We start from the raw sequence: 17,192 nt of genomic DNA, 5'->3' as shown, positions 1-17,192 counted from the left end.
TCTCCATCGGGCTACTGGTTACCAAGGACGTTATACGCTAAGAATAAGCATTTGTATTATACATTATGCTATATGAAACTTCCGTTGTTTTATTACTTCTGCACGGAATCAAGGACCACACTTGTTAAAAATAGATGATGTCTCTCTACGAGAGAAAATGCTGGAAAGATTTTTGCGTGAAGTGAAGTTTAGATGGAGTTCCTAATGAATATCAATAGCAATTATTTTCTACACAAACACGAGAATTGACTCACACTGGGACATAGATCCGAAGCTCAGTCGCAGCGTCTGACAAAAGTATCTCTGTGGCATATGACAAGCATCGCAAGCATTGACTCTAATTCAGACTCAGTAAAATATCAAATGATTTGAATTGTTAATAGAAGCGTGTTTATTCGCTTGCTACGTATGACTACACCTATTCGAAGTTATACCAGTTTTGAAGAATCTTCCATTAACGGAGGTATTGATGCTGATCCAATAACAGTGTAAGAGGAGCTCATCCAGATAAGTCAGGTCATATAGTTTTTTAGATACGCGGAGCTCGCATTTCAGGATATGTTCTGTTTCAGCTGGCTAGAATATTGAGTAGCACTGGTTGGTACTCTGCTGCGAGCCGGTACGGTCATGCGTACATCAGCACTCATTACTCTAACCTAGAATAAAAATAAACAAGACACAGTAAAACTGTCTGCAATTATTTTCGAGATTATTCCGATTTTGGGGAAAAAGTATGGCAGATAATGATCACTGTAGTAAACTAGTATAGACCCGTAACTGCACTGAATACGGTATGGCTATGCAGCTGCCTGGAAAAATGTCAGTGCATCGATTTTGTTTATCATGACATCATTTATTTGGTCGATTTCTAACTGATGCTCGACCAATGTTTGAACAGTTTATACCTATTATCGCACACATGTAATCCTGAACATTCACCTAATTATTATGATACTACTAGCCAGCCAGAAGACAATGTTTGCAAGTCCACAGAAGCAGGAACAGCCTTCTTTCGAAAGTTGCTTGCCGCGGCTTTGGTCTTTGCAAGAGAACGTACAGGGTATCTATGCGTACATTTCATTTTTCGAATATACAGACAGTTATCGATAAAAGATATCGCCACGAAGCATGAACGCCTAGGATGATGGAGGGATTTACAGTGATATATAAAAAAAAAAATAAATAAAAATGAGTTTGTAAAGACTGCGAAGCTATGGGCTGCGGTTTTAGAATCCAGAGAGGCTTCGTGTTGTTCAAATTACTGCCATTGTATGGCTCTTAAACGTCCCGTTGTCTCATTTGATATCCTGCTATTTTCAGCCGACCGACTTAGACAGCTCGTTTATCTTCATTCTTTTCTTTAGGTGACTTTCGTCTTCGTGGACGACGTTCGAACGATAAGGCGCCGGATTTTAAAGTTGACCAACCAACGGTTGGCGACAGGTGCCCATGGACAATCTCTGCTTTTATATTACTATCATGTTGTAGACCGTGGCCCTGCGAACGCACACGGGGGCGTTTGGCGTCCGTCGAAATACTTTTCGCCAGTACAACCAAGACAGCCAGATGATGTAATCAGAAAAGTTATAGGCTCTAGGCGAACTTGTTTTTCGCAATCCGACGTTAGGACAGGAGAACAACAGATTGACGATTAAAGAGCTGGCGGCACAGTGAGCCAACTGGACTTAGAAGTTTAAGCAATAGGAAAAGAGTAAACAAAACAGATACTTGAAGCTCACTTTCAAATGAGATTGTTGTTGCGCGTGGCAAGAAGCTTACTTTGGGCAATTCTCATCTAATCAAACCGGCATTTGACAACTAAAAGAAGTGTGAACAAGGGCTAAGAGTACAGCGGCGTTGTATCGAATAGGAATGAATTGAAAATTAGGTTATCCCTAATTTTCCCTGCGAGGGGGTTGAGTAAACTTTTTTTTTCCTATTTGCTAAAAATTTCCTATTTGCTATAATATTACTAGCCTTATTAAAATTCTCGCAGTAGATTAAATTCAATTACATCCGTTAAGGGAAAGCGTAGCTAACCCGCTTAAGAGGAGCGCAGCAGAAAATTATTTCCAGCAGATTTTCCTTATCAAACATATATTGTTGTTAAGTATAAGATTGTCAATGTATTTTAGTAAGTGTCAGAGAAATTTTGCAAGTGCAACTTTGACATAGACCATAACGAAGAACAGCTTTATTGTAATTCTTTTGATTAATATTATACGCCATCAAAAGGTTTTTTAACACCTGCCATTATGAAAAGTTGTCATTTGGGGCCAATTGCTTGAACGAAAAACAAAAATTCAGTGAATTTATGCTGACAAAAGTCATGATGATAATTTTTTAATACATCCAGCACTTTATCAGGTAATTTTTGACACTGTCATAGATCTGCGTGGATTTTCAGAAAAGTACGCGACTCCTGTCACAGTTTGGGAATTTGTCAATAAATCTCTCTTTGTCTATCAACTGGGTTACTTCCCTACAGATTCGAAGGACGCGGTTGTTAATGAGCTCACATATACGTACAATAAACACCTGCACCAAACTTTAGATACGTTATACGCGATCGGCATGTTGGCATGGTCTTATTTATCAAAAAGGACAAGAACTTCTAATGACTGTAATCCGTAAAGACACAAGTTGTCCGTACTTGAAGTTCTGAGCTATAAGTGACTGACTAACGAGCAACGACAGGTGCACGAGAGATGCATGTGTTCACAAAGGAACGAGGCTGATAAACAGCTTGATGCCGAGTCGATAACCCGAACCGTAAAAAATTACGGATTCAACGGACGGACTCGTAGAGCTAAAACTATACCACAAACAAAATGATAGATAATGCTACCGGCGTTAATAGAATGTTTCGCCTTTCGTGCCAAATTACTGTATATCCCAAAAGTGTTTTGATTTATTTCATAAAAAGTTTCTATAATAGACCTAAGAGTTGAGCTTTTAAAGAATTGGCATTATATTATTATTATATATGGTTATTCTGTTTTATGTTACATCAAATCCCGACTAGTAAATTTAGTGTGCAGTCATTGTTCATCGTGTGAAAGGTACGCCATTTATTCGATTTTTTTGTAAAAATTTAAATATTCTCAAATTGGCCACTTTGCACGTAGGTGGAGGGTTGGTCCTCCATATCTGACCATAGATAAAATCATGTAGCCTTAAGCGTGTTTTTGCTAATTCAGCGATAATTTTTCTAAGCCAAAGCCAACATGCTGAGTTACTGCTAAAGAAAGTTTTACAAATCACAATGACTATATCGCAGCTTTATTTTTGAACGATATAAACTTACGATATGTTTATCGCGTTTAACGGCTCTATCAATGAAAGCAGTAGCACATCACGCCTATCCACTCGAATACGTCAAAAGGATCTATTTATATTTTACCTCTTCTTGTAGGAGCCTCTTCACATATATTATTCTTTAACCTGTCTTCAATCGATTACCGCTGTCTTCTGACATCGAATTCGCTGTTCAAAAACTACTAGTCAGCCGCCATGGCTTGAAGCCAAACTCAGTTTCTGAGGCAGAAAGAGACCCCAACCTGTGTTTAGCACATACAGATCGTATGTCATTCTTATCACTGACAATAAGAAGGATGAAGTTTTTTTTTTCTGTCAATAGATCAAACAAAATACAAATTGGAATTTATATGGGCTTATGGTAATAAGAAAACTTGCCAGTTTGGCTTAAATGGCATTGAGTTTTCTCTACACCCAAGAGGCTTTGAGATGCTGTATCTATAGGACACGATCATTTTTGATCATACATATTAGTGTGCCCAAAGATAAGTGTTTGTTATCTAGAAACATATGGTTTGTGATGACAAACTATGATGTACCGCTTGTACACAGTTGCTCAAAAGTGTATTTTCTCTGACATCTTATCTGCCTCGATATTGTATAAAGTTAGCTTTAGATTTAGCTAGGCGGTGCGAACCTGTAGCTGTGGTTCACATTATATAGCTGCATATTTAGAGACCAACTGGAAAATTACGATTGTAGTTTAGGGGATGATCTAGGCCTCATGCTGTGTTATTTGTGTTTTCACTACGTGTAAGATAGAGAAATCCAATCAACTATAAACCTAATGGATGGCTCATTACAAGACCATTCGCAAAAGTTAATTAATCCAACAAAGATTTACAGTACTCGAGCCAAACAGTTTCTTAGACATTATAAATAAGTGTGTTGATGTAACCCTTTTCTCCCAAATTTATCGTTTGCACCACGGCGCATTTACAAGGCACGACGCATCGCTCGATATAAGCTAGCGCGTGCAATGCAAATTGTTAAGATATTTTTGTCGTATATTATGAGAGATCAGGTCTTCACTACTGTGATTTTTGGTCACGCAAGGCCTACCGGCCGCACCACCGTTGAAAGCCCTTTTCAAGATATCCCGGATCCAAATAGATAAAACAGACTGGTATGTGATTACCAGTATCGTCTGTAAAATAAAGGGCTGCTTCGTATATTACCAATGGATAATATACAAGAATACGACAGTAGAAGAGGAAAGCATCACATAGTACATCTATTCACAAACGCTGGTCAAGAGATAGCGTGACACGACAGAGAAGCTACTCGAATTATCATCATGGTGAATAGGAAGCGAGTTTTCAAGTAGGTTTTGCACATATACATGCTGTCGTCATATAGGTGCTACCATTTCCGACTAACCGTAAAGCTCGAACTGTCCACACACTCGGCCGACGCAAACAGCTGTACATCAATTCACTTTAAAACTATACGATATCTACAACGATAGCAGCGCTGATACGGACGTGAGTCCTATAGCTGCAAGTAAAAATTGCGCTCCACGTTTTTAGGCGCGTACTTAAGCTAGAGGGAATATATTCGATGCATTACAGATGTGTGACTAACCAACGAACGCAAATAACGTGACGCTCGATACCGGGCGAGATGGTAACGTGCAATGCCCAGTCGTAATTCTTGAATGAATTACGGCTTATTGAATTTAAAGAGTTGATGAGGTACATAAGCTCCATGTTTTTATGTAAACCATGACACATGCAGTCGTTAACGATGTTTTCTTTTCACCTTGCACACCCTTCTCGGAGGGATTATTCCTAGTTATTTCGGACTTATAATACCACCTCGTTATAATACGCTGATAGAGCAGTAAAAGCCCTTCCGAACAATGTGTCAGAGGTACATAGTACGAAAAAAGAAGTGGTAGAGGAGAATTTTTCAAAAAACTTTTAATACTTATTACCCAATTTAATCCCTGTGAACGCCTAGAATCTCAGGCCGTTCACGCGGCACACTGGGACTTGAGCACAAGCGCCCGAAGAATGCTTTTTAACTAACAGCCGGATCGGATTCTTAAAATCAAAGTGCAAGCTTCCCTACCGACAATGTCTCGCTTCCACAATTACATCAGAGTAAGTGAAAATATTCGCAATGGATGAATTTTCTGACAAGAATTCTCTATGCTTCAGAAACTTCATAGGTTGAGGTCTTGTAAGTATAAGACGGAGGACGCGGAAGTTACGGAAGCAACTGTTATTCATAGTTCATACTTATCACTCGGGAAAGCCGTTCAGACTATTCTCGGCCATTGCTAAAGACCTAGTCCAATTTCCGGTGTTATATACCGATACAAGTTAAATAAATGGTAAAATATATGGCTTACTGTATAGCTTAAATATGCTGTTTTAAAAGCAACACGTCGTGGAAAAATCCTATTGGCAAACACAATACATTGCGGCAGTATATTTTACGAATGTGCGGGTTGATAGAAAGGTAGACTCAAATGAACTTAAATTGTCGTAATAACCTTAGCGTCTTTGCTCAGAATTTTGCTATCTGTTTAGTTTCATTGCGTGTTATTTAAATTCGAGCGTTTACCCCTTTAAGTCTATTATTTTGTCAGCTAAAAATTAGTTTGTATAACAGCTGTATGAAGGTCTAAATATACGCTGCTGATTTGCCAGGGAACTTTGGTTGATTCTAAAGTGGAGTAATACATAATACAGATTGCAAATTGGTTTCCGTAATGGCACAGTGGTAATGCATTTGCCTGCTAAGCTTAAGGACACTTGAGGTGGTTTAGAAAAGTTTTGATGGAATGCTCCGTAAAGCTCGAAATAGAGAGGCTGAAAGTTCTAGCTTAGTGGGTAACATATGCTTGCCAGTCAGTAGCAGAAGTAATAGGCACAGTCTAAGGTCAACTCCAGGGGGCATTGCTACTCGAGCGTATACACTGTATCAACAGAGGTTGCTTTAGTATTATCCAAAATAACACCCTAGATCTTCTACTGGGTAATAGTGTGGAGTGCGCTGTTGATGAAGGCCGTGATCTTACCATGACAAGACGGGCTGCAAAAGTGGCAAACCGAGTTGACTCAGGACAGTCACCCGGAGCTGCCCGTCAAATAAACCCGATCTTTTTGTCCGGGCGTGGCTTGGTGGACACGGATGTCTCATATCTTATTGTGTTACCCAGGTACTGATCGATCACAATCAGTCCTAGTCATATCTAATTAAGGTCATGAAGACTGAAGTAAGTCCTGGCTCCCTATGCATCGATGGAGAACCGGATGGAACAGAGCACTTTGCATAAGCTCTCTACGAGAAACTAGAAAAACGCACGAAGGTACTGTGAGGAAACCATCTGTGAAGAGCACCGTTGAAGGAATGCTGAGTTCAGCGGACCAGTGAAAAGCCGCAAGGAGGCTTTTGGGGCTGACAATGTGACAAAAGGTAGAGCTAAAAAGGATTAGGAGGCAAACATTTGATACATTCTACGGAAAGAAAAAAAGAAAAAGAGGCATTAGAGTTCAAGGCATGGTTGTCTTCCTTATGGACAAAACCGTCAGTCCCTGCAGGCCAGTACCCGAAGTAATACAAAAATAGTTGTAAATCATGATCTAAGTTAGGGCGGGACTAGAAAAAGGGGTGACCCATAATTTAGGGAGCTTTTTTTCGTTGAGTAGGACGAAATTAGATTTACTGCAGTCTTTTTTTTTATACATCTTCACAGTCTAGTGGCTGAATCCCATTTTGTGTGGCCCACGGAATATCCGGCTTTCAAATTTTTATCGCAAAAGGACGTATTGGGCATTAGGACAGTGATTTGGTAAGATAGTACGGGCTAGGTGGGCGATATTTTTAGGTACGTCATATGTAGCTAATATTTCTACATGCGACCCAGCGGTGGCCGAAGAAAGCTCAAAGGTCCATATTTTTCTGCTTACTGTATGGCCTTCGTTTTAGCAATTTGGAACGTAGTTGTTTTCATCGTAGTAATAGATGACTTCCCTGCAATAGCTTTATGAAATCGACAACACTGTGTAGCAGATTTCATTGCTGCTGCCATTGAAATCGCTATAAAGCTGTGCTTAATGCCTATACCACTGTACGGTCGTTAGACAAAACGTGTACCTCGAGTCAGGCATGAATATGATAACCCTTTATAGAAAGCCTCTTCGAAGGGCAGTAGGCGTATGACGTCAGCTAGATAATGGCAGTTAGCTCTTTGCTCAGGATGTAAGATCAGATTGACCCAACAATATCGGATAGTCTTTAGAATATATCTGTATATAGAACCTTTAGATAGAAAAAGACGATGGGATTATGTGATTTACTACAGAGATATATTTGGCTTTTAAGGCTATTGACTTCAATGCATTTTTGTCACTCACACCTAGTGGAGTTGCGGACGAACGGTTGAGACAGGCGTTATGGCAAAAATGTGTATTTTAGAAGCGTTTGTTTGTCGAACGGAAATCTAGCTTGTACATAATGTTTGCCTTGTGAATAGGCACCGAAAATAACTAATAATTAAATAGAAACACTTTCGTAAGAGTACGCTCATCGCTTATGCTTTGGGTTTACCGATTCAGCGGCTATTTATTTTAACAATCGCGGCAGCGATAAGGTATACGCAAACTGATTACTTAGTTTTCAGAAGGTATTTTACGGCTAGAGTTAGTTTAACATACCTCCGTTACTTATAGTGGAATATACCATGCACCAATCAATCGTACGTACTCGATCTAGGGGGAAGTATACTCACGCTAGTTAATTTCAAAAACACCGCTAAGTTCAGTCCCGAAATCGATTTGTGAGGGGGCCCAGATTACGCAAGTATATGTGTATTAAGAGCTTCGCTTTAGAGGTTGTTTTTTAGAAATTGTAGAAAATTTCGATGGGTATGAGTGCGTGTGTGTCAAACTTATTTGCTGATACAAAAACAGATTTCGAAAGTGGACGCTGATTCCGCTATTTTAGAGGACATTTTTGAATTTGGCTAATGTGCGAACATATCTTGAGCAACATGAATTCAAAAGGGACGGCATCAGGTCGTCGCTCCTTTTTCGTAAAGTTGAAGCCGCTGTAAAGAAAATGTTGTGGGATACTGTGTAGGCTGTTACCAAACCGCGGATTAAGGTTGTATTGAACAAAAGACCTTACGTGTTTCAGCACCAACTCAATGAGACAGAGCCACCGAAAGGTTTTTGAATAGTATAGCAGTCCAAAATTACATAACGGTATATAACGTGCTTACGTCAAACTTCGAAATAAGGTCTCGAGGAAGAGCCGCAAAAACGTTCATGAGTTCAATTAGAAAATTATTTGCGAATTTAGCGAAGAAAATTTTAATCATGTGTAAACGGCTAAGATCTCGAATCAGAAGCTTCAGATCGATACAAATGGCAGTTACAATGGACGCGTCTGTTGGCAATGTACCCGTCCGTCATACGATATATTTCACTTAAATATCCCTTTTTCTATGGATGAAGTTTATAAAAAAGCGACAGTAATTTTGTCTTAATTCATCCCGAGAACCCTGCAGTATACATCTTTATGTACGTACGCGTCGAACTTTCACATGAAATTTTGTGGGAATGACCTGAATTATTGTCGAGACAAAAAAATCCTGTGATTTTTTGTGTGGGAGTGAAGCTTTGCTATGAATCCACTACGGAACAACGTCAGCCCGCGTGAATAGACATTAAAAATTATATTTTATCGTTAACGGCACTTTCTTGAGCCTGAAAATCGACTACTAAGAGACGGCTCTGCAGCTCTTTTACCAAACCTGAAGAACTATGATTTAGGCCAAGGTTTCATTTATAAGCAAAAACTCGTAACTCTGCACAGTGATGGCAAAATGACTAGATAAAATTATCAGCTGTGTACTTTCATATCAATATTTACGACTTGCGGCTGAAAGAAGCCATCAATCACTGGAAAAAAAATTTACATAGGGAAGCCTTATTTCAAAACTAAACACGTTCGGCGCATTGATAACGACATAACTTAATAACTTCGGGGTGATTACAGTAATCTTGTGCATAATTCGCTTAGAGAAAGCTTAGCGGCATATGACAATTTTCCTTTGGACCCTTACGAGTATCGCTGGAATTAGCTTAAGGGGTCTGCTACATATTGGATAAAATGTTCGGTGGCTTGGGAAAATATTGTAACATACTACAAAATAAATAGGGGAACATGAATAGAGAAATTCTTAGCGGAAAATAACGGATGAATTACTTCGAAAATAATAACAGTCGTTTTTCTCGGCAACGAAACGAATTGGCTTCTGATCCTTACGAGTAATTAAATAACTAGAAGCTTTGTCTACTTCAGCTATGAATACTAGTTGACGGCGCAATAGCCACTTTCTGCAATTTTAGATGGATAAGCGTTGGGCTGGGCGGTAAGCACACCTCTAACGAATAAACGGAAAATATTTGCAATGACCAACTTTGCAAACAATGCGTGAATGCACTCGTTAGGGGATCTATTCTGTACGTCTGTGTTTATCTGTGGGCGTATTAAAAGGCTCAATGTACCGTTAAATTTTTTGGATGCCTGTTTATTTTATAAGTAATTTGGCTCAGAGTTAGTAGGCGCCGTAAAAGAGGTTTAATTATGCGAAATTAGACATCAAATCAGCCGACTAGGAACTTTATTTCAATCCAGCGAGGCATCCTTTTGATGTCCATTGAATTCAATATGATGACAATCTATTTATACATATAAGAGTACTTGTAACCTAGTCGTTATCGAGGCTATAGGCGAACACTCTGTGAGATGAAAAAATGCCCAGTTTATCTTGCGCGCATGCCATCCTGATAAAGTTTAACAAATAGATAATTCGTGTACAGCAGTTAATTCATGTTATTCCAGAATCCGACATATAACCTAATGCTGCCCAGAATTGAGTGGGTCGGTATCAGTCGTCAATAACGAAGTCATTATGTATTGAAACAAAATAGACGCCGATTTCATATGGAATGATATTGCTGAAAAACCCAACGTAGACCTTGGGACGATCGTAGAACCCATTCTTAATTGACACGAAAAATGATTCTGAAATCCAAGTGTCATAATCAGCGTTTTTCTTTTTAACAACAACGGTCTGAAGAAGACTTTGTGATGTATCGATGGCTCTTTCCTAGTTGTCTAAGTTCAATGATTTGTAACCGAAAATTCTGAGCGAATACGAGGAGCGATGTCGGATAAATACATGGTGATTACTCGAAAGAGTCTAACCTTCTCGGTAAAAATACCTTTAAAAATAATTTCATGTTAAATTTATTTTTTAACTAATAGTCAACTTCGACAGATATTTGATAATGTAATATTATATTATGTGGTGTTTTGCATCCTCGTGCTATGAGCGTTTAACACTAACTTAAGATACCGTAAGTTGCCATTTAGAGCAACGAGAAAAGATCTAATTTTTGAGATCATGTCAACTAGCCTCAATCAATGATAGCTTACCAAAAGGAATTGTTTGTCGAGAATCTAAAAAAACATGGCAAAATAGATTTTAAGATGGTTTATAGATGTATATACATAAAGATCAAATCCAAAAAACTCAACACAGGTCGAGCTGGTCAACAAATACTCTGCTTTCGTCGAAACCACTCAGTAGAAAATACATACAACGCGCACGTTCAAGTGTTCTCAAATCGCCTTGTGGATAGCAGAAAGTGTGCCGCCAAAAAGTTCATCACGGCCCCGACAAACGCCTAAAGTTTTATCGATAGTTTTTTGGCCAGCGATAATGCATATATGAACATATGTGTATGAAAGAAGGTGGAGCTATATGGGCTGTCACATATGGTCGAAACCATAGGTGTAGCCGGGCGCCGTCGGTCCTAATTTCAAGGAGAAGTTGAAACAACAAAGTAACCTCAAGAGTACAACTTAACTTAATGGAACGCCTCTACGTATATATATATATATATATATGTCAAGTGAATTTTCGCACTCGCTATACCTCATGTGTCTGTCATAAAGAGCTTGTCAGATGTGGCTGCTTTTAACTGTACATTTGACGATTTTTTGGGCATGATGCATCAATGGGTTAAAATAATATATGCACCGGATTTAGGATGATCATAACTGTGGATACGAATTTATCCTAATAACTATTTGTACCTGAATCATGTATAATAACAATGGACTTTTAGAAATCAGTACGTTTATGCACACCCATTATTACTGCTACAAAATGCAATGAAACGAAGATGTGCTAGTATATGTACAGTTTAAAATTCGACTTTATGCGGATTGATAATAGATGAATCATAACATTTGACCTATATAATCTCGAACTGAGACGATATTTCAGACAGAGCGACGATATTTCCAGCCACAATTGCAAAGCTTTTCTAACAATTCCTTAGGTGCAAAATAGTTGATTCGATCGTAACCCATTATACAGACGCAAGCTTTTTCTAGCGTGACTGGTCACCGTTGATAAAACGTGAATCACATACAGCAATGACGTATAGGTAAAGAGAAGAGCAAACACAATAATTTGTGACAGGGTCCAGGTTGACATGACAGAAGGTCATGGTAAAATGGATCGGAGAGGGTAATGCATCGTTATGACTAGTTACCACCTGACATTGATTCGAACCTGTACTTTTAACAATTAGTAACAATCTATTGAAAAGATTAACTAGGGAGGGCTAGTGAGTTGTCTTCCACCATGACAATGCTGGTCCACATACCCGTGTAATTACCCTTCAAAAGATAAGGGAACTTCGATACAAAATAAAGCGTTGCGAGAATCATTTGTCACGACGAATCAGTAGTAGTACTTTTCGTTTTAAATAGGAGAACTTTTATCGCGATAATGTTCATTTCAATAAGAGAACTTTGAAGTTAAAATCCAAATCGGAACCAGAGCTATGGTTACACCTATTGGCACGCCGCAGATATACGGTTTGGTTGTTGAGGGAATTTTCTGAGCATGAGAACTTTCTCAGCGATTCCTTATCAGAGCAGTATTGTATTCAAAGGACGCCTATAAAGCTAGCCTGAGTAAGCAAACCTTAAAAAGAATTGCTGTTGCTTTCGAAGTTACTGGGTGATCCCTGAAACGCTGACAAAACATATGGCGATTTTTGACACACCGAGGCTTTGTGCCAGTCTATAACTAGACTGTTATTTAGACCTTTGGAAGCGCTATTAATTCTCAGTAGGCCTCAGCAAAAAGTTCTAAACTATTTGATCGTCAATGGATTCTATCAACAACCCAGTAACAAGACGCTTTACTGAAGCAATTGCTATTTTTTACAAAGAGACTTGAGGCACCTTGCCGCTAATCTAGAAATGTATCTTTCGCCCGTTCTCACATGAAACTTATTAAGATTGTCAACTTAGCTCTCAAATATCCAATAATCACTCGTTTGCTATAGCTACGAATTTTCCGTCGTCTGCTGTATCTACCGTACGATTACTGTGTTTTTCATTAAAAAAAACTGGCTAATTATACTATTGATGAAGCATATGACGGTGACGTTCTCACGAATCCTCTGATAGTAAACCGTAGATGCGCCTGTTCAATTAAAAAAATATTCTACTCTCACAAACTCACTGGAATAAACGAACGAGGTAACGCAACAATCTACAAACTGCTTTCGCCGTAAGAGAAAAGGTCATTTCAACTTGGTACACATAAAAATAAGAAAAAAATGTTTCGTAAATGTAAAGTTAAAATTATTTCAACAAATCAGGTAACTTCTTGATAATTTTTCACTGCTTACATAGGCAGCGGTGCTATTATAATGAAATATAAACGCAGGCACATGAAATATCCCTTTAGATACGCAAGACCGTGCGCCTTTCTGACTAAAAGGAGCATTACATTTTATCAAATTGAGATTATTGCTGTTTCCAAAAACTTCGTCTAAAGACTTCAAACGTCTCTAGATCTTCAAACGTCAAGATGTCTTGCTGTGCTATCAAAACCAAATCATACCATACAGTTACTTTCACCAATACGTTCTAGTGTTTTTTTTTTTTTCGTAAGGTTGAGACTATTTCGAATGTCGGCCGATTCCATGAAGGGCTGCCGTTGCAGAAGGTATCATGATAAAACTACTCTCAACATACTGAATTTTGATATAAATAACAGCCACAGATTTCATTGTCACCATCGATTTAAGAAGCCATAACCAAAGCGATCTTTCCTAGAGTCTGGATCAAATGAACAGAGCTACGCCCGTATCGAATGCCTACACCTCATGATGTGGCACGAAGTGCCCTCAAAAGGATGTTAGCTTATTTTTTGGCCTCACAAAAGCCATGCGGATCTGTGTGTCTAACCGTTGAAAAATAGTACTTCGATACCTCGAGCGAAAGCATGACATCTCTATTAAACGATTATTTTAAAACAACTAATTTTTCATTAAAATAGTATAGTTCAGCTGATATTGAACCATGCGTGAGTTGAGCTGCTCACCATTTCTTACCATATTAGTATACAAAATAGTTGACAAAGGTAATGATCTTAAAAGTCTACGATAAATCTAACATTAAAAGATATATCAAAGCGATTGCGAGCGGGGACCGTAACCTCACTGTAACAGCTGCACCTTTTAAATAAAATCTAAATTTAGCTAATTAATTCTATAAAACGACATACCTTATCATAGCTTAGTTGTATTAGGTTGAAGGTAGACAAGTGTTTATTTAAGGAAAATTTAAACTAATAAAATAAAAATAAACTATGCTACCTCCGCTTTGTGTTAATTATTATCGAAAAAAAATCACCATCACATAGACGGTCAAAATGGGACGGAGGGGGCGATGCGACGAGCTTGCTGAGTATATGTTGACTTGGTCCGTAATTTAGCATTATTTGGTTGGGTCTGATAACGTAACAATATTTCTAATACGCTACAAATATGACAACTCTGATAGGATACATGGTAGGATATAACTCTGGCTTGCCACGATACACACTTCAGTTCTAATCGGGTTTCGAGACATCTGCATAATTGTTCCATGTTTATGCTGACCGATTCAAGAACGCTTTATTTGTCAAAACACGAACTCGTCTTTCCAATCAAGATCATGGCTGATAACAGCAAAAAGTTCAATATGATCTTCTAAAATGAGACTAATCTATTCTTCAAACTGGCCAGCATGAGAGATAGCGGTATCAGAGTAAAAAAGTGTGAAGTATAGAATTCGAAGTTCACTGGAAATGTATTCACCTCAGCTCTTCGACAGAACTTCTAGCCAGTTCTAAGGAAACGGATCTAACAATCAAAGCGTTATCACGTAAAATCGTTAATTATTGAGGAATTTCTCCTAAATATATATATAGTTGAGGAAATTTCGGCTAAGTATCCGAAGGCGAGCTAAATCATTGTTTCAACTTCTACGATCCATTGCTTTGTGCGACTGCCCTTGTCACCCAACAAAATGTGCTTAAGTATTTGTATTGCCCAATCCGTGCCTGAGCTTAGTATGCAGTTAGCTCATTTTCTTTTTCAGGTGCAAAGCCAGTTACTGCTACCATACGATGGTCGGATTGCGGACTTAGATATACGTATATGTTGTCGTATATATGAAGATTTGTCAAATGATAAGGCTAGTGGTTCCTGTCAAAATAAAAAACATATACCAAAAAATTATGCTAGAGCAAAGCTACAAAAAGATACCCTATTTCAATTATAATCTGCTTAAGCCTTAGTCATTTCGATAAACTTTTTTTAACGAATAACTGAAAAACTATTAGGTTGTTTGTTGACTTTAGATCCAATAGAACGACGTTCTGACGCGTTACGTCCAATTCAGTACATTATACTTTTGTAACTTTAGGAAGCCCTTAAGACGTGTGATGTACAGGGTAAATATTGGCTTTAGATAGGTGACCAGGTCGAGAGTTTAAGTGAAAGACAGTTCTGAGTGTTTACTATGCCGATCCTATATCTACTGCGGACATGCACTAATGAGGCGACGGCTCAATACAAACAAATAGAATTCCGAATGATACTTTTAAAAGGTCGCCATTTCATATACAAGGTTAGCGACATTTCCATTTGATCCGCCGCGCGTAGTTTACGCTGAATCTAGCTTCTGGCTATACATGCTATTGTAAAAAGGGCCAACTAGATGGATGCTGGTCTTGTCTGCAGATATGGTGGCCTGATATGAAGTAACAGACGCATTTATCGTATACTAAATATCTGCTGGGATAATTACTGTCACTTGTGTCACAAGCATTAATTACGAGTGAGGTGTACTTATGAAATAAATTTTATGATTATGGCCTGCAAAATTTGAGGCGCATCATTTGAACACGGCTACCTGCTGCACTGGCCTTCATATCTACTTTGCAGATTCTTCAGTAGTAGTCCTGAAGCAGATTCTATGCATTGTCAAGCCACTACGTCTACAGCCGCGTTTATGGGCGCCATTGAAGTTGTTATTTCGAAGAAATCCCAACTATGAACACAATGAGAACAGTACGATCGCAAGCGCAAACCGATGCACTGCTGTGCATATGGCCTCCTTCAAGTCGCTAAATCATATCTATTTTTCCGGTCGTATTATCCTTCTGGAGCATTTTTATGTTTACATTGATATATATTGTAAAAATATCGGTTTGGATACGTGGTTTTCTTACATGTTGGTGGTATCAACCTTTGAAGTCCGGACACGTACTTTAGATTTATTGGCTCAGTTATTAAGTATGTGAGCTACTATTATATATATATATATATATATATATCCATTGTGTTTCCTAGTTCGTGCACGCATTTAGAGCTCACTTAACGAAGTTATCATTTCGTTATCATTTTATTATGAAACAGTTTCCCCACGACCGCTATCTGTGAGCATTTGGAAGGAGTGCTTAGCTTGTGTGCTGTAAGAAATATAAATACGGATCAAGCGTCTCGCTAGGTGCACAGTTTTGTGAAGGTAGGCAAGAAAATTCAATGGCAGAGACGTCAAGTGTTAGGCCCATATTACTAGACCGTTAAAGCAGCATACTTGGAATAGCCACGGCACGTGAACATATTTCAGTGTTGGCGACCAGAAACCTAGCCTCAACTGGTTCTCTAGGTTAGGGCAAGAAAAAATCTTTTGTGTGGAACTCGCAATACATATTGCGACGACCAACTAAATAAACTTTATCAGGATACACATTTAGTGTACGCTCTTTGTGATGCCTAAAAAAAAGTGAATTATGCCCCAAAAATGCTATGGTTTCGCTAAATGTCGTATCTCTGCTACAGCAGTATGATTTTGTAACGTTTGAACGTAAGGTTTCAATGTACAGGCAACTGGGGTTCACAAACTTTATTTCTGAAATATGCTTCAGTCATTCGTGATGAAATCGCGTACCGTAATAGCTTCAACAAGGACGGCAATTATGACATCGGGTTTCAATAAACACGATTTGCGGTTTCCAGGATCTTTCAGCAATTGTAAGCTTAACACGCTCTATAGACTTGCTACGTAGGCACGGGATAAGTGATACATGTTTGCGTTAGGGAATTTCAGGAGCACCTTTTTAGGTATTTATTTTATATATTTTTTTTTTTTTTTGTTTTACTACCTAATGAAAAAACTATTAATGAAATAAAAGACCTATTTTTTAATTCCAATAACAAATTCTAACAATATAACGGGTGCGATTTTCTTATAATTAAAAACTTCTTACAATATCTTATAATTATCTTTAGGTCCCTGTTTCCATGAGAAATTCTTATTCAACCTATAGCAAGGTTCGTTTCCTTCTTTGGATAACTGTAAATTCCCATATAAATGCCTATGGATGTGCTGAAATAAAGGTAATTTTAGCTGCTAGCCTATTGTCATGCTGTACAACGACTTTTTGGGAAGCTATATTAGTTGCAGGCTTCTTCCATGTAACTATAATATCT

This window comes from Varroa destructor, unplaced genomic scaffold (genome assembly GCF_002443255.2).
Source record: "Varroa destructor unplaced genomic scaffold, Vdes_3.0 BEIS01000003.1, whole genome shotgun sequence".
Lineage (NCBI taxonomy): Eukaryota > Metazoa > Arthropoda > Arachnida > Mesostigmata > Varroidae > Varroa > Varroa destructor.
The sequence above is the reverse complement of the archived record's forward strand: the minus strand, read 5'-3'. Positions refer to the sequence as shown.